The 25,077-nt window shown below is 44.3% G+C and overlaps 1 long non-coding RNA gene across 1 annotated transcript in view; it reads right to left on the bottom strand.

Annotated features, from left to right (window-relative positions):
* The window catches only part of LOC135210838 (uncharacterized), a 160,218-nt gene that overhangs the window by 14,043 nt on the left and 121,098 nt on the right, over positions 1–25,077 (bottom strand). The window contains exon 2 of the long non-coding RNA XR_010313581.1: positions 23,921–23,980. This is a non-coding gene — a long non-coding RNA (uncharacterized LOC135210838). The remainder of the gene's footprint in view (positions 1–23,920; positions 23,981–25,077) is intronic.

Raw genomic sequence — 25,077 nt, 5'->3', positions numbered from 1 at the left:
ATAAATTCACCATAAATCGAAATATTGTGCTAGAGACTTCCAATTTGTTACAAAATGAAGGTAAATGATTGAATATTACTAAAATATAAGAGTTTTAGCTTACAATTGCGTTTTTCGACCATTTCGGTAGAGTCAAAATTGACCGAAGGTTGAAAATTTGTCACATCATTTTTTATATGAAAATATTTCAAAACTGATAAAAGCTACAACCATGGGTTGTTTTTAGTTGTATTGTGCATGAAATTGCGCACATTTCCACATATATAAAACTTTATGTAACGGCTAATTTTAAAATGGTGCAAACATTACCACAATCGCATGTATGATTTTTTTCGGAAGAGTTACCGCGCGGATGTAAGGAAAAAGTTTTTCCATAAATTCACCATATATCGAAATATTGTGCTAGAGACTTCCAATTTGTTGCAAAATTAAGGTAAATAGTTGAATATTACTAAAATATAAGCGTTTTAGCTTACAATTGCGTTTTTTGACCATTTCGGTAGAGTCAAAGTTGACCGAAGGTTGAAATTTTGGTACTTATCGTTTTTTATATGGAAATATTTAAAAACTGATAAAAGCTACAATCATGAGTATTTTTTAGTTTTATTCTAAATGAAATTGCGCACATTTTCATATATAATAATTCATGTAACGGATAATTTAAAACGGTGCAAAAATTATGTCAAAGTGACTAAATAATTTTTGAGATGTCACTGATACTTTTTAGTGCGATAAGAAAGAAATTCGCGCTTGCGCGCTGCGTAACGATTGTAAACAAAACAATGCCTTGATCCGTGAACTCCCAGCATCCCCCAAGGCGCGTGATTCAAAAGTTTTCGGCTGGTAGGCCTATAAGTATTTTTCCACGAATTTTTAAAAAAACTTTTTTGAGTCGACGTATGGTACGTCCATTCGGCAATCGGGGGAGATTTTGACTCGACGTTTAATACGTCCATTCGGCGTTTAAGGGTTAAGGAAGTTAGAGAAAGATAGGGTCCGTAAGGCTTCTTCAAGAAGCTCCAGTAGATCGCGCATTAGCGAACTTGAAGTAGAGAACCCTGTTGTAGAGTTAGTACCTTCTCCTGTTTCAGCCCCTGCTCCCGGCATCGAACCTGAAGATACGCCTTCGGAGGTGGCCTCCATGAGGGCCACGATTCGTAGCATGGAGAGCAAAATACACTCATTAGAAGGTAAGAGTGATAGTGCCAGTGAATTGTGCTGTGCCCCTAGTGCAGTGGAGGGTGCATATGACCGGCTCACTAACGCTTCCAGGCCTAGACCTCTTCCAGACTCCCAGACCCAGTGAAGGAGGAAAGTCAACAGCCACAGGAAGGTTAGGGAGAACCCCCACCGGTCAGGCGTCCCCTCGGCAGATCCTGTTGTATGTTCCCAGGCTGCCTTTGATCGAGCCAAGAAAGTGTTGCGCCAGTGCTTCTCTTCGTTGTCTTCGCCCTCTCCTAAGCGCGGATGGAGCGCCTCGGAAGCCTCGCGCCCTCTCCAGAGAGCCTGGAAGGCTCCTTGTGCCCTTCCCTCCAGCCCTGAATACTTCTCGGAAGAGCCTGAGGTAGAAATCAAGAGAACCAGGAAATCGCAAGAGCTCTCTTCTCTCCTTTTCACCCTCGAGCCTCGTCCCCAGTAGAGGCTTTCGAGAGATCTCCGGCGTGTATCTTAGCAGGTCTGCAGGCGCAGATTTTGGCTCTGGCGGACTCCTTGGCAGGGAGTTCTCACCGTCGGAAGACGTCTCGCTCCCGGTGAAGAAGTCTAAGAGAGACCGCGTGGATATCTCACCTCTTGCAGAAAGGTACCAAGAGCCTCGCAGCCGCTCTTCGTTCGATCAAGAGCCTGATAGGAATTACTCTCCGAGTAGGCACTTTTCGCCCCTGAGCAGGCGCCAAGAGCCTGGGAAGCTTCTTGCGTCGAGCAGGCGCCAAGAGCCTGGGAAGCTTCTCGCGTCGAGCAGGCACTCTTCTCCTGATAGCCGCTCGTCCAGAGTCAGACACCTGGAACAGGACAGACGTTTCTCTTCAAGCAGGCGCTCTTCGCCAAGGATCCATTCTCCTCCTGGCAGGCGTCAAGAGCCTGGCAGGCGCCAGGAGCCTAGTAGACACCAGGAGTTTGATAGGCGCCCCTCTCCAAGCAGGCGCTCTTCTCCAGGCAGCCGCTCTCCCTTGGACAGGCGCTTGGAGCCTGGTAGGCGCTTTTCACCTAACGTTCGCTCTTCGCCAGAGACCCTCTCACCTCTTGGCAGACGCCGAGAATCTAGTAGACGCCGAGAGCCTAGTAGGCGCCAAGAACCTAGTAGGCACCGATCGCTGAGCAGGCGCCCTTCCCCAGGTAGCCGCTCTCCTCTGGACAGGCGCACAGAGCCTAGTAGGTGTTACCTGTCTGGTAGGCGCTCTTCGCCTGAGAGCCTCTCTCCTCGTGGCAGGCGCTCTTCTCCTGGCAAGGCTTTAGAGCATGACAAGCGCGCCTCTTCTAGTAGGCACTCTCCTAGAAAGAGCTCTCCTCCAGGCAGCCGCTCTTCGAAGGATAAGCGCCCTTCTTCTGAAGAGGATCAAGAGGCAACGGATGAAGAGTTGGCCAAGGATTCTTCGGTCTCTTCATACAAGAGGCTTACGGACCTCCCGTTACAAGAATTTGGAGACGCCCTTTCTGCTGTTGCTCCTCCTTCACCTCCTTTGTTTTCGACGTCGAAGACAACGAAAACTTCGTACGTCAAAATGAAGCCCACCACCTCGATGAAGAAGGTCCTTAAAGGTTTTGGAGATTGGTTGGTCTCCAAGGAAGAGAAAGGAAAGACTGTTTTTTCTTTCCCGCCTTCCAAGCTGACAGGAAAGATGGGCTTTTGGTACGAGTCAGGGGAGCCTTTGGGCCTGGTTCTTCCCTCATCCGCGGACTCGGACTTCTCTTCGTTGGTGGATTCCGCTCGTCGCTCGGCTCTTCTTTCAGCTAAGACGACGTGGGGAATGAGTGAGTTGGACCACCTTCTGAAGGGAATGTTCCGGGTCCTTGAAGTATTTAACTTCTTAGACTGGTCCCTGGGAGTTTTAGCGAAGAAGACTCAATCCCAGGAGTCCCTTTCACCTGAGGATCTACATTGTGTCCTGTCTTGTATGGACAAGGCAGTGAGAGACGGTTCTGGTGAGGTAGCTTCTCTTTTTGGAGCGGGAGTTATCAAGAAGAGGGCAGTGTACTGCTCTTTTCTAACTAAAGCGGTTTCTCACGCGCAGAGAGCCTCTCTGTTGTATGCACAGCTCTCGCTTCAGCTGTTTCCTAAGAAAATTATACAAGACATCTCGAGTGCCCTCTCAGCGAAGGCCATGCAAGATATGTTAGCCCAGTCAGCTAGGATGCCTCGTACATCCTTCTAAGCGAAACCCAAGAAGGAGACACCCGCAAGGCAGGAGCCCTTTCGAGGAGGCCCTCCCTCCCGTTCCTCCTCCTCTAGAGGAACAAGACCTCCTAAGAGAGGAAGGACCTTCTCTCGATCTATTAGATCGAAGAAGTAGCACCCAAGTCCTCCAGACTACAGTAGGTGCCAGACTACTGAGATTCTCAGACGTCTGGGCCCAGAAGGGGGCGGACAACTGGTCCCTCTCAATCGTCAGGAAGGGGTACCTCATTCCCTTCATTTCAAGACCTCCCTTGACCACAACACCAAGGGAGTTGGTGGCCAAGTACAAAGACCCTCACATGAACCAAGCCCTTGCTCTAGCAGTAGAGCTTATGCTGGAGAAGGAAGCTATAGAGCTAGTGAAAGAGCCTCTTTCTGCAGGTTTTTACAACCTCCTCTTCCTAGATCCCAAATCTCAGGAGGATGGAGACCGGTTCTGGATGTAAGCGCCCTGAACGTCTTCGTGAAGAAGAGAAAGTTCGCCATGGAGACGACATCTTCAGTTTTAGCAGCTCTTCGCCCGGGGGACTGGATGGTGTCCCTAGATCTTCAGGACGCTTACTTCCACGTGCCGATCCATCCTTCTTCACGGAAATTCCTAAGGTTCATGTGGAAAGGAAAAGTTTTCCAATTCAGGGCCTTGTGCTTTGGCCTCTCTACAGGCCCCCCAAGTTTTTATGGGGCTCATGAAAAATGTAGCACAATGGCTACATTTGGAGGGAGTGAGGGTTTCCCTCTACTTGGACGACTGGCTTATCAGAGCCAAATCGAAAGAAAGATGTCTGGAGGACCTTCACAAGATGTTGACCCTGGCAAGTTCTCTGGGACTATTAGTGAACTTCGAAAAATCTCAGTTAATCCCCAGCCAAGATTGGATTTATCTGGGGATTCGGATGGTTTCTCCGGATTTTCGGGCGTTTCCCTCTCCAGAAAGGATAACTCGATGTTCAGAGAAGGTCGCAACCTTTCTAGAGAAAGATGTATGCACAGCGAGGGAGTGGATGAGTCTGTTGGGGACGCTCTCCTCGCTGGAGCAATTAGTTTCTCTAGGAAGGTTGCACCTGAGACCACTAGTTCTTTTTGAACCGGAACTGGAACCGCCGGTCTCAAGATCTAGAATTCCGCTTCAAGATCTTGAACAAGATAAAGAAGGATCTCCTCTGGTGGGCAGACCCTCTTCGCTTCGTGGAAGGTATATCCCTGCACATGCCGAACCCCAACCTAGTGTTGTTTTCCGACGCGTCGGACACAGGTTGGGGAGCGACGCTCGGATCAAGGGAAGTGTCAGGCACCTGGGAGGGGGAACAGGTGTCCTGGCACATCAACAAAAAGGAGTTGATGGCGGTTTGGTTAGCCCTAAAAGCTTTCGAGTCCCTCGTCCGGGATGTAGTGGTTCAGATCAACTCGGACAACACCACAGCCCTGGCTTACATCAGGAAGCAGGGGGGGACGCACTCCTTCTCCCTGTACGAGACAGCAAGGAAACTTCTTCTGAGGTCGGAGGAAAGGAGGATAAGACTCCTCACCAGATTCGTGCAGGGAGAAAGGAACGTCAGAGCCGACCTTCTGAGCAGGAAAAACCAAGTCCTTCCCTCAGAGCGGACTCTTCACTCGGACGTGTTCCAGAAGCTGTGGAAGACGTGGGGCAGACCTCATTTGGATCTATTCGCGACCTCCAAGAACACGAGGATAGACCTTTACTGCTCCCTGATATCAGACCCGAGAGCAGTAGCGATAGATGCTTTTCTGCTGGACTGGAAGCATCTAGACCTTTATGCGTTCCCTCCTTTCAAGATTCTGGGAGAGACACTAAGAAAATTTGCAGCATCGGAAGGAGCAAGAATGAGATTGATAGCTCCGTTCTGGCCCGCCCAAGACTGGTTCACAGAGGTACTGGAATGGTTAGTAGACATTCCAAGATCCCTGCCACTAAGGATCGATTTGCTCAAACAGCCCCACTTCGACAGGTATCACAAGAACCTCCCCGCTCTCAGTCTGACTGGATTCAGACTGTCAAGAGTCTTGTCAGAGCGAAGGGTTTTTCGGCAAAGACTGCAAGGGCTATTGCCACTGCAAGAAGACCTTCTACCATCAGGGTCTACCAGTCGAAGTGGGATGTTTTTCGACGTTGGTGCAGGAATCAAAAGCTTTCCTCCTCCAGTACCTCTGTGACCCAAATAGAACTTCCTCTTTTTCCTGAGGGAAAAATGCGGTCTGGCGGTCTCAACCATAAAGGGTTATAGGAGCATGCTAGCCTCAGTGTTCAGGCACAGGGGATTGAACATCTCGGACGATAAAGATCTCCATGACCTGATAAGATCTTTCGAGACAACTAAGAAAGTCTCTAATTTGACACCAAGCTGGAACCTCGATGTAGTCTTGCTTTTCCTGAGGTCTTCGAGATTTGAACCACCTCAATCAGCCTCATTTAGAGACCTAACGATGAAGTCCCTGTTTCTCATGGCTTTGGCTTGGGCTAAGAGAGTAAGTGAGTTGCAAGCCTTAGAAGGAAGTGTAGGATTCAAAGGAGACTCCATGATTTGTTCCTTTCTTCCTTCTTTCTTAGCCAAGAATGAAAACCCCTCCACTCCTTGGCCCAGGAGTTTTGAGGTAAAAGGCTTATCCTCCCTCGTTGGAGTAGAAACAGAGAGGACTCTTTGCCCTGTAAGAAGCCTTAAGTTTTATCTCCAGAGAAAGAAAAAACTTAAGGGCAATATGGACAACCTCTGGTGTTCTGTAAGAGATCCCAGTAGGCCTTTGTCAAAAAATGCTCTGGCATTCTTTATTAGGAACTTAATAAAGGAAGCTCATGTGGCATGCGATCAAGACCATTATAAGCTCCTGAAAGTCAAGGCGCATGAAGTGAGGGCCATCGGCATGTCGTTGGCTTTCAAGAAGAATATGTCGCTGCAGAATCTCATGAAAACGACTTTTTGGAGATGCAACTCGGTCTTCGCCAACCACTACCTGAGAGACGTGAAAATTACATATGAGAAGTGCTTTGGGTTAGGACCATACGTATCAGCGGATTCAGTGCTGGGGCAGGGAGCTGAAGCATATCCTTTTTAATTTTTTCCCCTTTGGTTTTTGGCTTGTGTTTTTATGGTTGTATGGAAGAGGATGCAGGTAAGCATCTCTTTCAAGTCGTATTACTAACAATTAGTACTTTGGTTAGGTGATCTGAGTTGTGCTTGAGCTCCTTGCAATGGTAGTGGACAGGTTCTGTCATATAAGTGGGCAGATCCCCTTTGACAAGATCCTAACTGGATTCTACCAAGTAAGCGGATACAGTTCCCATTGGTAGACCCAAAGAGTCTTCAGCTGTAGGTCACGCCCTCGCCGTAGCTCTTCAGGCAACGCAGACTAATAAACAGTAACTATGAAGTCTTCTGCCTAAAACAGGTAAGAACCAAGGTTTTTATATCCTATAACATGTGTTGTTTCCCCTTTCTTTGTACTTGAGTGTCTCTTTCCCTCCACCAAGGGTGTCAATCAGCTAAGTATATATCTGACAGGAAAGTTCATGTACAAAAATGATATTGTTAGTATACAATATAGTTTTGTACATACTTACCTGGCAGATATATACGATTGATGGCCCACCCAGCCTCCCCTCAGGAGACAGGTGGAAGAGAAAATCTGACAAGAAAGTGGGTTTGGTTCTTACACCCGCCACCCAGCGGCGGGTAAGGTAGATCACCTGACCTACCTGTCGCGTGTGCTGCGAGTTTTGAATTCTGTCGTGACGTCAGAGACGTAAGCTAAGTATATATCTGCCAGGTAAGTATGTACAAAACTTTATTGTATACTAACAATATCATTTTCTGGTACGAATCGGGAGAACCTTTGGGCTTGGTTCTTCCCTCATCCGCGGACTCAGACTTCTCTTCATTGGTGGATTCCTCTTGTCGCTCAGCTCTTCTTTCTGCTAAGACTGTGGGGAATGAATGAGCTTGACCACCTTTTGAAGGGAATGTTCCGAGTCCTGGAAGTCTTCAACTTCTTGGACTGGTCCTTGGGGGTTTTAGCTAAGAGGACTCAATCCCTGGATTCCCTTTCACCTGATGATCTTCATAGTGTCCTGACTTGTATGGACAAGGCAGTGAGAGACGGTTCGAGCGAGGTGGCGTCTCTTTTTGGAGCAGGAGTCATCAAGAAGAGGGCGGTGTACTGCTCTTTTCTAACGAAAGCGGTATCACACGCTCAGAGAGCCTCACTGTTATATTCGCAGCTCTCGCCCCTGCTCTTCCCGAAGATCATCCAGGACACCTCGAGTGCCCTCTCGGCGAAGGCACTCAAGATATGTTGGCGCAGTCGGCTAGGATTCCTCGAGCAGCCTTCCAGGCTAAGACAAAGAAGGAGACACCCTTGAGGCAGGAGCCCTTTCGAGGGGGTCCTCCCTCCCGATCTTCTTCCACTAGAGGAACTAGACCCCCTAAGAGAGGGAGGACCTTCTCTCGATCGATCAGATCGAAGAAGTAGCTTCCAAGTCCTCCGGACTACAGTAGGAGCCAGACTACTAAGATTCTCAGATGTCTGGGCCCAGAAGGGGGCGGACAACTCGTCCCTCTCGATCGTCAGGAAGGGGTACCTCATTCCCTTCACATCAAGACCGCCCTTGACTACAACTCCAAGGGAGTTGGTGGCCAAGTACAAGGACCCTTACATGAACCAAGCCCTTGCTCTAGCAGTAGAGCAAATGCTAGAGAAGGAAGCTATAGAGCTAGTGAAAGAGCCTCGTTCTGCGGGTTTTTACAACCGCCTCTTCCTAGTTCCAAAAGCCTCAGGAGGATGGAGACCGGTTCTGGATGTAAGCGCCCTGAACTTCTTTGTGAAGAAGAGAAAGTTCGCCAAGGAGACGACGTCTTCAGTTTTGGCTGCTCTTCGTCCAGGGGACTGGATGGTGTCCCTAGATCTTCAGGACGCTTACTTCCACGTGCCTATCCATCCTTCTTCACGGAAGTTTCTGAGGTTCATGTGGAAAGGAAAGATTTTCCAATTCAGGGCCTTGTGCTTCGGCCTCTCAACAGCCCCCCAAGTGTTTACAGGGCTCATGAAAAACATAGCAGAATTGCTACATTTGGAGGGAGTGAGGGTTTCCCTCTATTTGGATGACTGGCTGATCAGAGCCAAGTCAAAAGAAAGATGTCTGGAGGACCTACAAAAGACTTTGACCATGGCAAGTTCGCTGGGACTTTTAGTGAACACCCAGAAATCACAGTTAATCCCCAGTCAAGAACGGATTTATCTGGGGATTCGGATGGTTTCTCCGGATTTTCGGGCGTATCCTTCCCCAGAAAGGATAGCTCGATGCTACGAGAAGGTCACAACCTTTCTAGAGAAAGATGTATGCACAGCGAGGGAGTGGATGACTCTGTTGGGGACACTCTCCTCGCTGGAGCAATTAGTTTCTCTAGGAAGGTTGCACCTGAGACCACTCCAGTTCTTTTTGCACCAGAACTGGAGCCATCTCTCTCAAGATCTAGAGTTCTCCTTCAAGATCTCAAAGGAGATAAAGAAGGATCTTCTCTGGTGGGCAGACCCTCTTCGCTTTGTGGAAGGTCTATCCCAGCACATTCCGAACCCCAACCTAGTGTTGTTTTCCGACGCGTCGGACACAGGTTGGGGAGCGACACTCGGATCAAGGGAAGTGTCAGGCACCTGGGAGGGGGAACAGGTGTCCTGGCACATCAACAAAAAGGAGTTGATGGCGGTTTGGCTGGCCTTAAAAGCCTTCGAGTCCCAAGTCCGGGATGCAGCAGTACAGATCAACTCGGACAACACCACAACCCTGGCATACATCAGGAAGCAGGGGGGGACGCACTCCTTCTCCCTGTACGAAACAGCAAGTAACCTTCTGCTGTGGTCGGAGGTAAGGAGGATAAGACTCCTCACCAGATTCGTACAGGGAGAAAGGAACGTCAGGGCCGACCTCCTGAGCAGGAAAAATCAAGTCCTTCCTTCGGAGTGGACTCTTCACTCAGACGTGTGCCACAAATTGTGGAAGATGTGGGGCAGACCTCACATAGATCTCTTCGCTACCTCCAAGAACGCGAGGATAGACATCTACTGCTCCCCGATCTCAGACCCAAGGGCAGTAGCGATAGATGCTTTTCTGCTAGACTGGAAACATCTAGACCTTTATGCGTTCCCTCCCTTCAAGATACTGGGAGAGACACTGAAAAAGTTTGCGTCCTCAGAGGCGGCAAGGATGACGCTGATAGCACCGTTCTGGCCCGCCCAAGACTGGTTCACAGAGGTACTGGAATGGTTAATAGACATTCCAAGATCCCTGCCACAAAGGATCGATTTGCTCAAACAACCCCACTTCGACAGGTATCACAAGAACCTCCCCGCTCTCAATCTTACTGGATTCAGACTGTCAAGAGTCTTGTCAGAGCGAAGGGTTTTTCGGCAAAGGCCGCAAAGGCTATTGCCACAGCAAGAAGACCTTCTACCCTTAGAGTCTACCAGTCGAAGTGGGATGTCTTTTGCCGTTGGTGCAGGAACCAGAAGCTTTCCTCTTCCAGTACCTCTGTAACCCAAATCGCAGACTTCCTCTGTTTCCTTAGGGAAAAATGCGGTCTGGCAGTCTCAACCATAAAAGGTTATCGAAGCATGCTAGCCGCAGTGTTCAGACACAGGGGCATGAACATTTCAGAAGATAAAGATCTGCATGATCTGATAAGGTCTCTTGAGACATCCAAGAAAGTCTCTAATAGAACCCCAAGCTGGAACCTTGATGTGGTCCTTCTTTTCCTGAGGTCCTCAAGGTTTGAACCACCTCAGTCAGCTTCATTTAGAGACCTGACAATGAAGTCCCTGTTCCTCATGGCTTTGGCGTCCGCCAAAAGAGTAAGTGAACTACAAGCCTTAGAAGGAAGTGTAGGATTCAAAGGAGATTCCGTGATTTGTTCCTTCCTTCCTTCATTCTTAGCCAAGAACCAGAACCCCTCCACTCCTTGGCCCAGGAGTTTTGAGGTGCAAGGCTTATCCTCCCTTGTAGGAGAAGAAGCAGAGAGGACTCTTTGCCCTGTAAGAAGCCTTAAGTTTTATCTTCATAGAAAGAAAAAACTTAAGGGCAATATGGACAACCTCTGGTGTTCTGTAAGAGATCTCAGTAGGCCATTGTCAAAAAATGCTCTGGCGTTCTTTATTAGAAGCATTGTAAAGGAAGCCCATGTTGCATGCAATCAAGATCAATTTAAGCTTCTTAAAGTCAAGGCTGATGAAGTGAGGGCCATCGCCACGTCCTTGGCTTTCAAGAAGAATATGTCGCTACAGAATCTCATGAAAGCGACTTTCTGGAGATGCAACTCGGTCTTCGCCAACCACTACCTGAGACGTGAAAATTACGTATGATAAGTGCTTCGTGTTAGGCCCATACGTATCGGCGAATTCAGTGCTGGGGCAGGGAGCTGAAGCATATCCTTTTTAGTTATTTCCCTTTTTTGATATTGTGTTTTTAAGGTTGTATAGAAGAGGATGCGGGTAGGCATCTCTTTCATGTCTTATTTCTAACAATAATTAGATTGGTTAGGTGATCGGGTTGGTGTTTGAGCTCCTTGCAATGGTAGTGGACAGGTTCTGTCATATAAGTGGGCGAATCCCCTTTGACAAGATCCTACTTGGATTCTACCAAGTAAGTGGATAACAAATCCCTTTGGTAGACCCAAAGAGTCTTTTCAGCTGTAGGCCAACGCAGACTAATAGACAGTAACTATGAAGTCTTCTGCCTAAACAGGTAAGAACCATGGTTTTTTATATCCTACAACATGTGTTGTTTCCCTTTTCTATGTTATTGAGCTGTCTCTTACCCTCCACCAAGGGTGTCAATCAGCTAAGTATATATCTGACAGGAAAGTTCATGTACAAAAATGATATTGTTAGTATACAATAAAGTTTTGTACATACTTACCTGGCAGATATATACGATTGATGGCCCACCCAGCCTCCCCTCAGGAGACAGGTGTAAGAGAAAATCTGACTAGAAAGTAGGATTGGTTCATACACCCGCCACCCAGCGGCGGGTAAGGTAGATCACCTGACCTACCTGTTGCGTGTGCCGCGAGTTTTGAATTCTGTCGTGACGTCAGAGACGTAAGCTAAGTATATATCTGCCAGGTAAGTATGTACAAAACTTTACTGTATACTAACAATATCATATTTTTTGAGTTTTTACCATAAAGTTGTGGCGAACTGTTAAGGCTTGTTTGAGCTTGTTTTAATTTTTTTATAGACGGCTACCTATTGTCGCCAAATACGTACAAGGACTAAAATAGGCTAGGAGAAACAACCGACTGGACTAGCGGATCCAGTTTCCATCGCGTGTGAAGCCACCCTCCATAAAAGTACTTTAACCCTTAAATGTCAAGTCGGTATTTCCGAAAGTGTCTCCCGTATGCCGGCGGGATCAGGAGTGAGCGCCGAAGTGGAATTTTTTTTTTTTTTTTTTTTTAAATCACAGCATGCTTAGTTTTCAAGATTAAGAGTTTAATTTTGGCTCCTTTTTTTGTCAATGCCTGAAGGTTAGTATGCAACCATCAGAAATGAAAAAAAATATCATTATCATATATGAATATTGGAATATATGGCAGTGCAAAAAAAATTTCATATATAATTGTATACAAATCGCACTGTGAGCAAAACGGTTAAAGCTAATGAGTTAGTTTTTTTTTTTTTTTGTATTGTACACTAAATTACTATGATTTTGGTATATAACAAATTGTAAAACGATCAAAGCAACACATAGAAAATATTATCACAATATGATGCATGAATTCGTAACGCGTGGACGTAAAAAAAAGTTGCTTTCACAAATTGACCATAAATCGAAATATTGAGCTAGAGACTTCCCGTTTGTTGCAAAATGAAGGTAATGTATTGAATATTACTAGACTGTAAGTGTTGTAGCCTACAATGGAGTTTTCGACCATTTCGGTTTAGTTAAAGTTGACCGAAGGTTGAATTCTTTTCTATTTATCGTGATTTATATGAAAATATTTCAAAAGTGATAAAAGCTACAATCATGAGTTACTTTTTGTTGTATTCTACATGAAATTGCGCACATTTTCGTATATAAAACTTTATGTAACGGCTAATATAAAATGGTGCAAACATTACGACAATCTGACAAAAGAATTTCTGATTTTTTAGGCAGTTACCACGCGGGCGTAAGAAAACGTTTTTTTTTTTTCAAAAATTCACCATAAATCGAAATATTGTGCTAGAGACTCCAATTTCTTGCAAAATGAAGGTAGATGATTGAATATTACTAGAATGCGAGAGTTTTAGTTTACAATTACGTTTTTCGACCATTTCGGTAGAATCAAATTTGACCAAAGGTTGAAATTTTGGCACTTACCGTTATTTATATGAAAATATTTCAAAATTGATAAAAGCTACAACCATGGGTTGTTTTTAGTTGTATTCTACATGAAATTGCGCACATTTTCATATATAAAACTCTATGTAACGGCTAATATAAAATGGTGCAAACATTACGACAGTGACAAAAGAATTTCTGATTTTTTCGGCGGAGTTACCGCGCGGACAGAAGGAAAAAGTTTTTTTTTCAAAAATTCACCATAAATCAAAATATTGTACTAGAGACTTCCAATTTGTTGCAAAATGAAGGTAAATGATTGAATATTACTATAATGTAAGGGCTTTAGCTTACAATTGTGTTTTTCGACCGTTTCAGTCTAGTCAAAGTTGACCGAAGGTTGAAATTTTGGCACTTATCGTTATTTATATGAAAATATTTCAAAACTGGTAAAAGCTACAACCATGGGTTGTTTTTTTTTTTTTTTTGTATTCTACATGAAATTCCACACATTTTCATATATAAAACTTTATGTAATGGCTAATATAAAACGGTGCAAACATTACGTCAATCTGACGAAAGAATTTCTGAATTTTTCGGCAGAGTTACAGTGTGGAGGTAAGGAAAAAGTTTTTTTTCAAAAATTCACCATAAATCAAAGTATTGTGCTAGACTTCCAATTTGTTGTAAAATTAAGGTAAATGATTGAATATTACTAGAATGTAAGAGTTTTAGCTTACAATTGCGTTTTTCGACCATTTCGTCGAGTCAAGTTGACCGAAGGTTGAAATTTCGGCACTTATCGTTATTTATATGAAAATATTTCAAAACTGATAAAAACTACAACCATGGGTATTTTTCTGTTGTATTCTACATGAAATGGCGCACATTTTCATATATAAAACTTTATGTAACGGCTAATATAAAATGGTGCAAACATTATGACAATCTAACGAAAGAATTTCTGAATTTTTCGGCAGTTACCGAGCGGACATATGGAAAGTTTTTTTTTTTTAAATTCACCATAAATCAAAATATTGTACTAGAGACTTCCAATTTGTTGCAAAATGAAGGTGAATGATTGAAAATTACTCGAATGTAAGGGTTTTATCTTACAATTGTGTTTTTCGACCATTTTGGTCTAGTCAAAATTTACCGGAGGTTGAAATATTTGCACTTATTGTGATTTATATGAAAATATTTCAAAACTGATAAAAGCTACAACCATGGGTTGTTTTTTGTTGTATTCTACATGAAATTGCACACATTTTCATATATAAAACTTTATGTAACGGCTAATATAAAATGGTGCAAACATTACGACAAACACAAGAAACTGACGAAAGAATTTCTGATTTCTTTGGCAGAATTACCGTGTGGACGTAAGGAAAAATTTTTTTTTTTTTTAAATTCACCATAAATTGAAATATTGTGCTAGACTTCCAATTTGTTGCAAAATGAAGGTAAATGATTGAATATTACTACAATGTAAGAGTTTTAGCTTACAATTGCGTTTTTCGACCATTTCGGTCTAGTCAAAGTTGTCCAAAGGGTGAAATTTTGGCACATCGTTATTTATATGAAAATATTTCAAAACTGATAAAAGCTACAACCATGGGTTGTTTTTTGTTGTATTCTACATGAAATTGCACACATTTTCATATATAAAACTTTATGTAATGGCTAATATAAAACGGTGCAAACATTATAACAATCTGACGAAAGAATTTCTGATTTTTTCAGCAGTTACAGTGTGGACATAAGGAAATTTTTTTTTTTTTTCAAAAAATCACCATAAATCAAAATATTGTGCTAGAGACTTCCAATTTGTTGCAAAATGAAGGTAAATGATTGAATATTACTACAATGAAAGAGTTTTAGCTTACAATTGCGTTTTTTGACCATTTCGGTCTAGTCAAAATTGACTGAAGGTTGAAATTTTGGCACTTATCGTTATTTATATGAAAATATTTCAAGTGATAAAAGCTACAACCATGGGTTGTTTGTTGTTGTATTCTACATGAAATTGTGCATTTTTTCATATATAAAACTTTATATAACGGCTTATATAAAACGGTGCAAACATTACGACAATCTGACAAAAGAATTTCTGATTTTTTCGGCAGAGTTACCGCACGACATAAGTTTTTTTTTTTTTTTTTTTTTTTTTTCAAAAATTTTTCATTTTTTTTTCCCCCAAAAATTCACCATAAATCGAAATATTGTGCTAGAGACTTCCAATTTGTTGCAAAATGAAGGTAAATGATTGAATATTACTAGAATATAAGATTTTTGGCTTACAATTGCGTTTTTCGACCATTTCGGTCTAGTCAAAGTTGACTGAAGGTTGAAATTTTGGCACTTATCATTATTTATATGAAAATATTTCAAAACTGATAAAAGCTACAACCATGGGTTGTTTTTAGTCGTATTCGACATGAAATTGCGCACATTTTCATATATAAAACTTTATGTAATGGCTAATATAAAACAGTGCAAACATTACGATAATCTGGCCATTTTAAAAAGTTTTGTTTACTTCACTGCATCCAATAATATTATATGTATTTTCATAGTACTTATGTTTGTACTATAAAATACAAACATAACAATCAATGTTTTGTTTTGGAAATCAACTGAGGGCGACTGCGAAGTAAGTTTGCTTTGCTGTGTTAAACTTAAATAGAGCAACTTTCTTGCCTCTAGTTAGCGCAAATGAATCTCAAGATATGTTATTGTTATAATACAATTAAGTTTGTTCATACTTACCTGGCAGATATATATATAGCTGTATTTCTGACGTCCGACAGAATTTCAAAACTCGCGGCACACGTAGTGGGGCGGCCAGGTGGTAGTACCCATTCCCGCCGCTGGGAGGTGGATATCAGGAACCATTCCCATTTTCTGTTCATATTTATTCATGCCCTTGTCTCCTGAGGGGAGGAGGGTGGGCACTCTAATTATATATATCTGCCAGGTAAGTATGAACAAACTTAATTGTATTATAACAATAACATTTTGTTCATGAAACTTACCTGTCAGATATATATATAGCTGAATCCCACCTTCGGATGGTGGGTAGAGACAGACTAGGATTTTTAGGAAACTTAAATTAAATAAAAGATTAACTTATTGGTTCCTTACCTGATAGCAAAGTAGACTATGTGATTACTGTCACTTAAAGCCTGCTTATGCTTTTATCAGAGTTGCCAGCCAGGTTTGGACCTTAGTGCTGGTGCACTCTGGATGCTCTGTCCAACGGGGACGTGACCACAATGTGACAAGACCATCTAGCCAAACATATGGCAGTAACACAGCAACCGACCACCACCTGACCAACTAACCAAAAAACCCTTGACATTAACACTAAGGAATGGGAGATTTCCACAGAAGATCTCACCATCAACCAAAAACACAAACTAACCTAACTAAGCTAAGGGATAGGGAGAGAGCCACCTTCAGCCCCCAAAACTGTGTCTGCCGAAATGTAAGGTCCCAAAGAACTACAGTTCTCGTAAATCGTTCTCACATCCCGGAGGTAATGTGAGGCGAATACGGAATTGCTCCTCCAGAAGGTGCTATCAAGAATATCTCTGATAGACATATTCCTTTGGAAGGCAAGAGCAGTAGCTACGGCTCTGACCTCGTGAGCTTTCACTTTAAGAGGCTCATATCAGTCTTCTGGCAAGATGAATGAGCCTCTTTAATGACGTCCCTCAAGAAGAAAGCAACAGCGTTCTTCGACAAAGGTAAATCTGGTCTCTTCACCGAGCACCAGAGGATACCTGAGGGACCTCTCATCTCTTTAGTCCTATTCACATAGAACTTGAGAGCCCTGACAGGGCACAGGGCTCTCTCTGGTTCTTGACCCACGAGACTCGATATTCCTTTGATTTTCAAAGCTCTTAGGCCAAGGATTAGACGGGTTCTCGTTCTTAGCCAAGAAAGATGGGTTCAACGAGCAGACAGCGTTGTCTCCCTTGAAGCCCACTAGGCTACTGAACGCTTGGATTTCACTAACTCTCTTCGCCGTCGACCAGAGAAGCTAGAAAAGCGTTTTTCTCGTTAAGTACCCTTAGAGAAGCTTCATGGAGAGGCTCAAAGGGACTTAGCATCAGATGTTTCAACACCACATCTAGATTCATGAGGGCGGCCTTGCTGTGGAATCTTGGGTGGTTAACGAACGACCTTAAGAGATCGTGCAGAATCGCTTATTGTCGGAGAGGTCCAGTGCCTCTGTGGCAAAAAACGGCAGACAACATACTCCTATAACCCTTGATTGTAGGAAACTGCCAATTTCTGCACATTTCTTAGATAGAGTAAGAAATCTGCTATCTGATTCACAGAGGTTCGTGGAAGAGGAAATTCCTTCCTTTTTGCACCATGCCCTGAAGGAGGCCCACTTAGACTTGGTAGACACGCTTTGAAGAGGATCTTCCGAGCATTAGCGATTGCTCTCGCAGCTGCCTTTGAAAAGCCTCTCGCTCTGGCCAACTTTTCGATAGTCTGAACGCAGTCAGGGCCAGAGCGGAGAGGTTTTGGTGAAAACCTTTTGAAGTGAGGCTTGTCTGAGTAGATCTCTCCTCCAGGGCAACGTTCTTGGGAAGTCCACAAGGAATGTCATGACCTCTGTGAACCACTCTCTTGCTGGGCCACATTGGGGCAATCAGAGTCAACCTTGTCCCTTCTGAAGCTGCGAACTTCCTCATTACGTCCCCCATGATCTTGAATGGGGGAAAAGGCGTAAAGATCCAGGTCTGTCCAGTTCCAGAGCAACGAGTCCACTGACAATTGCGCCCCTGGATCCAGAACCGGGGAGCAATACAGAGGAAGCCTCTTCGTCCTTGATGTAGCGAACAGGTCTACTAGAGACGTCCCCACAATTCTTCCAATAATTGTTGACAGACTTCCTGGTTGCAAGGTCCATTCTGTTGGTAGAATCTGATTTCGGCGACTGAGAAGGTCCGCCCTGACATTCTGAAACCCCTGCCACGAACTTGTCAGGATCTTGATGCGCCTTGCGTCTGCCCATAGCAGAACTTCCTTCGCCAGGAGAAAAAGGGATCTGGAGCGAGTTCCTCCCTGATTCTTTAGATACGCAAGGGCTGTGGTACTGTCTGAGTTGACTTGAACAACCTTGCTTGACAGTTTGTCTTCGAAGAACTGCAGCGACAGGAATATCGCTGCCAGTTCCTTTACATTGATGTGCCAGGCTACCTGTTACCCCTCTCCAGGAGCCTGACACTTCCTCCCCCCCTAGTGTTGCTCCCCAACCGGAAATGGAAGCGTCTGAGGAACAACACTAGGTCGGGCTCAGAAGATTTAAGGAGAAGCCCTCTCGTAACTTCTGAGGGTCGAGCCACCATCTTAAGTGGACTTTTACCTTGTTGGAGATCCTTAGGATCGCATTCAGGTCCTCTTTCGATGTCCATTCTTCCGCAAGGAAAAATTGAAGAGGCCTGAGGTGCAGTCTTCCCAGCGAGACAAACCGTTCTAGCGAGGAAATGGTGCCCAGCAGACTCATCCACTCCCTCACCGAACAAGTTTCTCTCTCTAGGAAGGCTGCGACTTTCTCTAACCCCAGTCGCTGACGTTCCTGGGATGGAAACGCCCGAAAAGCCACTGAATCCATCTGAATCCCCAGATACACGATGGACTGTGTCGGGGTCAGATGCGACTTTTTCGGAGTTGACCAAAAGAACCCAGAGACTTTGCTAGGGCTAACGTAAACTGAAGGTCCTTCAGACACTTCTGCCTCGAACGACGCTCTGATCAGCCAATCGTCCGAGGTATAGGGATATCCTGATCCCTGACGAATGGAGCCACTTCGCTACATTCCTCATTATCATTGTGAAAACCATCGGGGCCGTGCTGAGACCGAAACAAAGGGCTCTGAATTGCCAAACCCTGTTGTCTAAGACGAATCTCAGTACTTCCTTGAAAGAGGGTGGACGGGGACGTGGAAGTACGCCGTCCTGCAAAGTCCAGAGACACCATCCAGTCGCCAGGTCTCAAGGCTCCCCAGCACCGACTGAGGCGTCTCCATTTTGAACTTGATCTTTTCTACAAAAAGATTGAGCCTGCTCACATCCAGGACCGGGCGCCAACCTGACGACTGCTTCGGCACTAGGAAAATCCTGTTGTAGAAGCCCGGTGACTCAGGTCCAAGACTTGTTCCACCGCTCTTTTTTCGACCATCTGGTCTAACAGATTGAAAAGAATACTTTTCTTCTCTCCCTGATAAGATGGAGAGAGGTCTCTGGGAGTTGATGTTAAAGGAGGAGGATGTAAAAAGGGATCTTGTACCCCCGCTCTACTATCTTGAGAGTCCAAGGATCCGCCCCTCTCTGCCTCCAAGCCTCCGCAAAGAATTCCAGTCTGGCCCCGACTGGCGTCTGAAGGACGAGATCTTCATTTGCTGGTTTTGGGTTTGAATGAAGCTCTTCCTCTCGAAAAACCTCTCCCTCGAGGAGCTGCTCTCGAGGGGGGTGCCCGCGAAAGGGTTTGACTTTCTTCGGGGGTTTGCTGAATGTTGAAGTGGAAGGAACTGCTGGACGTCTTGAAGACTGTACCAAGAGGTCCTGGGTCGCCTTTTCTTGCAAACTCTTTGCAAGATCCTTTACCATAGCCTGGGGGAAGAGATGGTCCGAAAGAGGCGCAAAGAGCAATTCCGCTTTCTGAGCGGGAGATACCGACTTAGCGGTAAAATTGCAAAGAAGTGCTCTTTTCTTCAGGAAAGCAGTTCCAAAATTAGAAACTAGCTCCTCCGAACCATCCCTGACGGCCTTGTCCATACATGACAACACGCTGGACAGCTCCCCAAACTGAGAGAATCAGGACTTCTAGACTGAAGGTCTAAAACTCCCAGACACCAGTCTAGGAAATTAAAAACATTTAGGGTGCGAAGCAGTCCCTTCAAGTGGTGGTCAGTCTCCACAGGAGTCCAGGACACCTTAGCAGACGATAAGAGAGACCTCCTCTGAGCGTCCACTAAACTGGAGAAGTACCCCCCCAGAGACGGACGAAGGAACCTTTACTCCCACGTCCTCCTTGGTCTATACCAAAATTCTCCTCCTTTCCCGGCGAGTCTAGAGGGAGGATGGGCGAAAGTGGTCTTGCCCTGATCCTTCCTTCTAGACATAAAGTCTTGAAGCTTCTTAAAACGCCCTCTTGGTCGACAGCGATGTCTTCATCTCTACGAATTCAGGGGTCTTAACGGTCTTGGAAGACGAAAGTTGAGAGGGAGGAGACCTAGGTGCTGCCGACTGGAACTTCTCCCCGAAGGATGAACGTAACAGCCTAACAAGAACCTTGTAGTCCGAGACAGCTGACGCTACCGGCTGTTCTTCTTCGACGGAACTCCCTGGACTACTAAGTTCCCCTTCCTCCCTAAGAGGAACTGGAGAACGCCCATCAGGAGAGGGAGTACGTCCAGCAGTCTCAATCCTGAACAATGACTTCCGTTGGATGGAAGTACCCGCTACAGGATCGGAAACGCCCTTACGTCGATCCTTAGAAGTACGGACATCTTGTGAAAGAGGAGCGTTCCTTAGAAGCAACGGGAACTGTCTTAAACAGACACGTCCCTATGAGAGGAAGTGCGAGCTTCCTGACGAGAGGCGCAAAAACCCAAAAGCGTCCTGCTTAGCCAAGCAAGCATCCTGTTGAGCATCCTCAAAAGCGTCCTGCCTCGCTCGAAAAGCGTCGTAAGTGCCTGCTTCGAACGCGAGCGTCCTGCGGAGCGTCCTCAAAGCGTCCTGTCTATAACTCACAGCGTCCTGCTTTTCGAACGCCGAGCGTCCTCAAAAGCGTCTTGTAGAGAGCGCAAAGCGTCCTGCTTAGAACGCCGAGCGTCCTCAACAGCTCCCTGCCGAGAGCGCAAAGCGTCCTGCTTCGAACGCCGAGCGTCCTGGCGAGCGTCCTCTCCTGAGAGAGCGAAAGATCTACTCGGAGAACGAGAACGGTGACGATCCGGAGGAGGCGAGAGAGACGAGCGAGACGATGAGAGAATGAGGCTGCTTCTTCCTCTTGACGGGCAGCCGAACGTCCTTCCTACGCTTAGGCTCGACTGATGCTGGGCGAGTCCTCTGAGCCATCAGCGACGTAATCTGGTCCTGAAGGGACACTAGGATATCCTTCGTAGGTGACGAAGGAGCATAAAGAAGGGGCAGGACTGAGCCTGCGAGAAGGCGAGGGGCGAGAGGGGACGCCTCCTTCCTTCTAGCAGTACAGCTATCTGCCTCTCCAGGTGAACACGCCTGTGCGTGGAAAACAACGTCCTCGTCGGTAGAAAGCCTTCCTCTCTTCTGAGGAGGAAAGGGTCATAAGCGTCCTCTGACGAAAGTGGAGACATAGGACGTGAAGCGTCCTCAAAGCGAAAGGTCCTTTTCAACGGACGCGAGTCTCTAGAGCCGCATCCACCCCTTGCGCGGGAGGAGGACGCTTCGGAGGGACGAAAAAGCCAAATTCGTTTAAGGACACGACGCTCAGGATGCGCGCTCCATTGGCAGCCTGGGATTTAGCAACAAGGCCTGCCGAAGGGGACGCCAGATCGGTGGGGAGCCCACCGTAACCTCTTGCGGCTTTCGACATACCCACTCCCTGAGTCCTGGGAGTCCGATATAGAGGCTAGGCCTAGAGGCATTATGGGGCCGATCTGACGACCCCCTCACAACACTAGGGGCACTAACACAAACTTTCACAGGGCCAGTTTTCTAGGGCCAAAACCTTAGATTCGAGAGCACGAATAGACTCTAGAATCAGAGAAAGGGTGTTACCTTCTCCAGACACAGCACTGGGGCCCGAAGGCAACAAAACAGGATTAGGTTGAGCAAAATCTACTGGTGTTAGAGGAGGAGAAATGTTACTATCCTTACCTTTAGTAGAACTTGCCCTTGGAGGAAGAACCCTCCCTGACTCTATCGCGCTCCAATTTACGTCGATAGGTCTCATACATCTTCCATTTATCATCATCCAAATCCTTACATTCATTGCACCGATCATCAACCATGCAAACATGTCCCCTGCAATCCATACAAACTGTGTGAGGATCAACTGAAGGTTTAAGAAGCCTCACCTTACATTCACTCCTCACACACACTCTGAAACTTTCAGTACTTGATCCCGACATCATGTACACAGAAAAGCCAATCCAAAATCAAAAACCAATCCACTATTACGCATGCCAATCCAACAATCCAGAAGTCGATACCAAAAGTCAATCCAGATAATATTAAGCGAGATAATCAAAAATCCTAGACGGAGGTACTGTAAACAGATGTTTGCAGCACCGGCGACAGAAAAAAAATATGAACAGAAAATGGGAATGGTTCCTGATATCCGCCTCCCAGCGGCGGGGAATGGGTACTACCCCACCTGGCCGCCCCACTAACGTGTGCCGCGAGTTTTGAAATTCTGTCGGACGTCAGAAATACAGCTATATATATATCTGACAGGTAAGTTTCATGAACAAAACTCTATTTATATGAGACAATTTAGTTATTTTTTTCGTTAGTAGGTGGCGCTGAGGGCATGTTTATTGCTTAAACAAAAATCAACATTCCGTTCGATATTTTCACTTTATCTCATCAGAATACTACGAGCTTTACGTATTTATCTTTTATTGGAGTGAAAACAGTAAAATGTTTTCTTTTCATGCCCAATAGTTTTGACTAAAACACATTTCTCTCAAATTTTGTTTACGGTCGAGTTTGATTGGTACTATACCGAAGTTTGAGAAAGTTTCATCCACATTGCCGATCCACGATAATAGTAGTTAGCGTATGAACATTGTTTCCTCAACTAAAGCTAAAACTTACAAATTGAATTTAGCAGTATATGCCCTTGCCTATCTTTTATCCATTGCAAGTAAGGCTATAACTCCAGTAAACTTATACCATCAAACACAACCTTAGGTTAAATTGAGAGAAAATGGTTTTATCAAAACTTCAGGTCTTGAAAGAACACATTTTACTGTTGTTTTCACGCTGATAAAAGATAAGTAACGTAATGAGAAAGTTCGTACCACGATGAAATGAAGTGAAAATAGGGAACGGAATCACGTAATATTTTTACACAAACATGCCCACAACGCAATCTGTTAACGAAAAAATACTTTAGTTCATGAGACATATTAAATTAATATTTCGACTTAAAAACATGTCGTATAATGACAAATTACCTTGTCTCATATAAGTAGAGTATCTAGATATTTTACGCTAACTAGAAGAAAGGCAATTCGCTCCGAATTGAGTTAAATACGGAGAAATAAACTCGTATTTGCCATCAGCTGATTTCCAAACCAAAACACTGACTGCTTTGTTAGTATTTTATGATACAATAATATGAAAATACATACAATATTATTGGATACTGTAATGTACAACTTTTTAAAAGAATCAGAAAAGATGCATATTCATTGTGTATTTATTTCGTAAATATACATAGCCGTCAGCAGCCTGACATTGCTCAATTAGGTAGACCGATGTCAGTCCGATTCTGAATCTCGTTTCGTGTCTATTTTTTTTTCTTCACATATGTCATAGTCAGAATGCATTGAAACTTCAGAATTGGCTTTTATTAATAAATTACTAAATTACATTCTACAGGCGGTCCCCGGGTTACGACGGGGGTTCCATTCTTGAGACGCGTCGTAAGCCAGAACATCATCAAAAATCCTAAGAAAACCTTACTTTTAATGCTTTGGGTGCATTGAAAACTATGTAAACTGCATTCTTATGGCATTTTTCATCAAAAAAAACCTTCAAATATTGATTATTTTGCATTTTTGGTGTCATATTTCATCTCCCAGATGAAGCGTCGTAACCTCGGAACGTCGTAAGCCGACACCGTCGTAACCCGGGGACTGCCTGTATATGAAGTATACAGTATACTGAAGGCTAGGCTACTGTATTCGTATATATATGATATATGTACCACAATATCATCGTATAGGCGAGGCTAACTTGTTAAATGTTATTCATATAGGCAAGGCTAACTTGTTAAATGTTATTCAATTTCTCTTTGTACTGAATCATCATAAGGCAATGTGCATTGAACCTAGAGAATTAGTTGAAATTAATAATCAGTATGCCATACATGTATAAAGTATGCTGTGTAGTGTAGGCTAGGCTACCCTATACGTAAAGATGATACTGATTACCCTAGAGTAGGCTATGCTAAATTAACATGGGCCGACTTACCTCCAAATCGATTTATGACTGGTTGTTCGTAACCAATTGCCTTAGTAATTCGACTACTACCTGTAATGTAAAAATATATCAGTCCTATTCTCCTTAATGTCATTTGTAACATAAATGGTAATTTTTTACTATCGTATGATGGTTGAAATGCAAGCAAAAAGGCTGTTTTTATCGGATCGGTTGTTCATAAGAAATCAGCTGTTTCTGGCTGTATGCATTTTCCAAACAAGTATATCATTCCTATCGATACTTTTTGCATTCTCTTTTACTTTTTTAAACTTAACTAGAAGATGGGATAGATCAAGAGATGGAGGAAAAGGGGTTAGCCTAACTAAAATATGGAACAGATAAAGAGGAAAAGAGGTTAGCCTATTGTTAAACTTTGGGCTCGTAAATTTAACTCGCATGATACATGAGATACATGATAAAATAATTTTTTTGAGAGTGAAAATTTAGGGGTCGCATGATATGCGAGATCGCCTGTTATGCGAGTATATATGGTATTCATGATTATTAATTTGAAAATATTCGTTGTTGAAAAAGTAATTACATTCCTGACTCAAAAATCAACAGTTTTGCTGTGAACGGTACCTACGGGCGTTCTTTGTGCTCTTCTATTGTTTATCAGTGTTGCCAATTGGTATGTGTTTACCCTCCAAACTGGGTATAAGACTTACACAAAACCAGGGAAATAAGTGAAATTAGCGTATCTATTTGTAGTATATATACATAGGGTAAAAAATCACGGACGATCCACCATCATCACGCTGGACGGGTCTTATTCACTCAATATCTAACCCTTAAACGCCGACTGGACGTATTTTACGTCGACATTTTTTGTCTCTCGGGTGCCGACTGGACGTATTTTACGTTGACATACAAAAGTTTTTTTTTAAATTCGCGGAAAAATACTTTTAGGCCTACCAGCCGAAAACTCTTGAATCACGCGCCCCCTTGGGGGATGCCTGAGTTCACGGATCAAGGTGTTTGTTTTGTTTACGATCGTTACGCAGGCGCGCAAGCGCGAATTTCTTTTTGCGCACTAAAAAGTATCTGTGACACATCTCGGAAATTATTTCGTCACTTTGACATAATTTTTTTACCATTTTAAATTAGCCGTTACATGGAGTATTATATATGAAAATGTGCGCATTTTT

The sequence above is a fragment of the Macrobrachium nipponense genome, chromosome 4 (genome assembly GCF_015104395.2).
Source record: "Macrobrachium nipponense isolate FS-2020 chromosome 4, ASM1510439v2, whole genome shotgun sequence".
NCBI lineage: Eukaryota > Metazoa > Arthropoda > Malacostraca > Decapoda > Palaemonidae > Macrobrachium > Macrobrachium nipponense.
The sequence above is the reverse complement of the archived record's forward strand: the minus strand, read 5'-3'. Positions and strand labels throughout refer to the sequence as shown.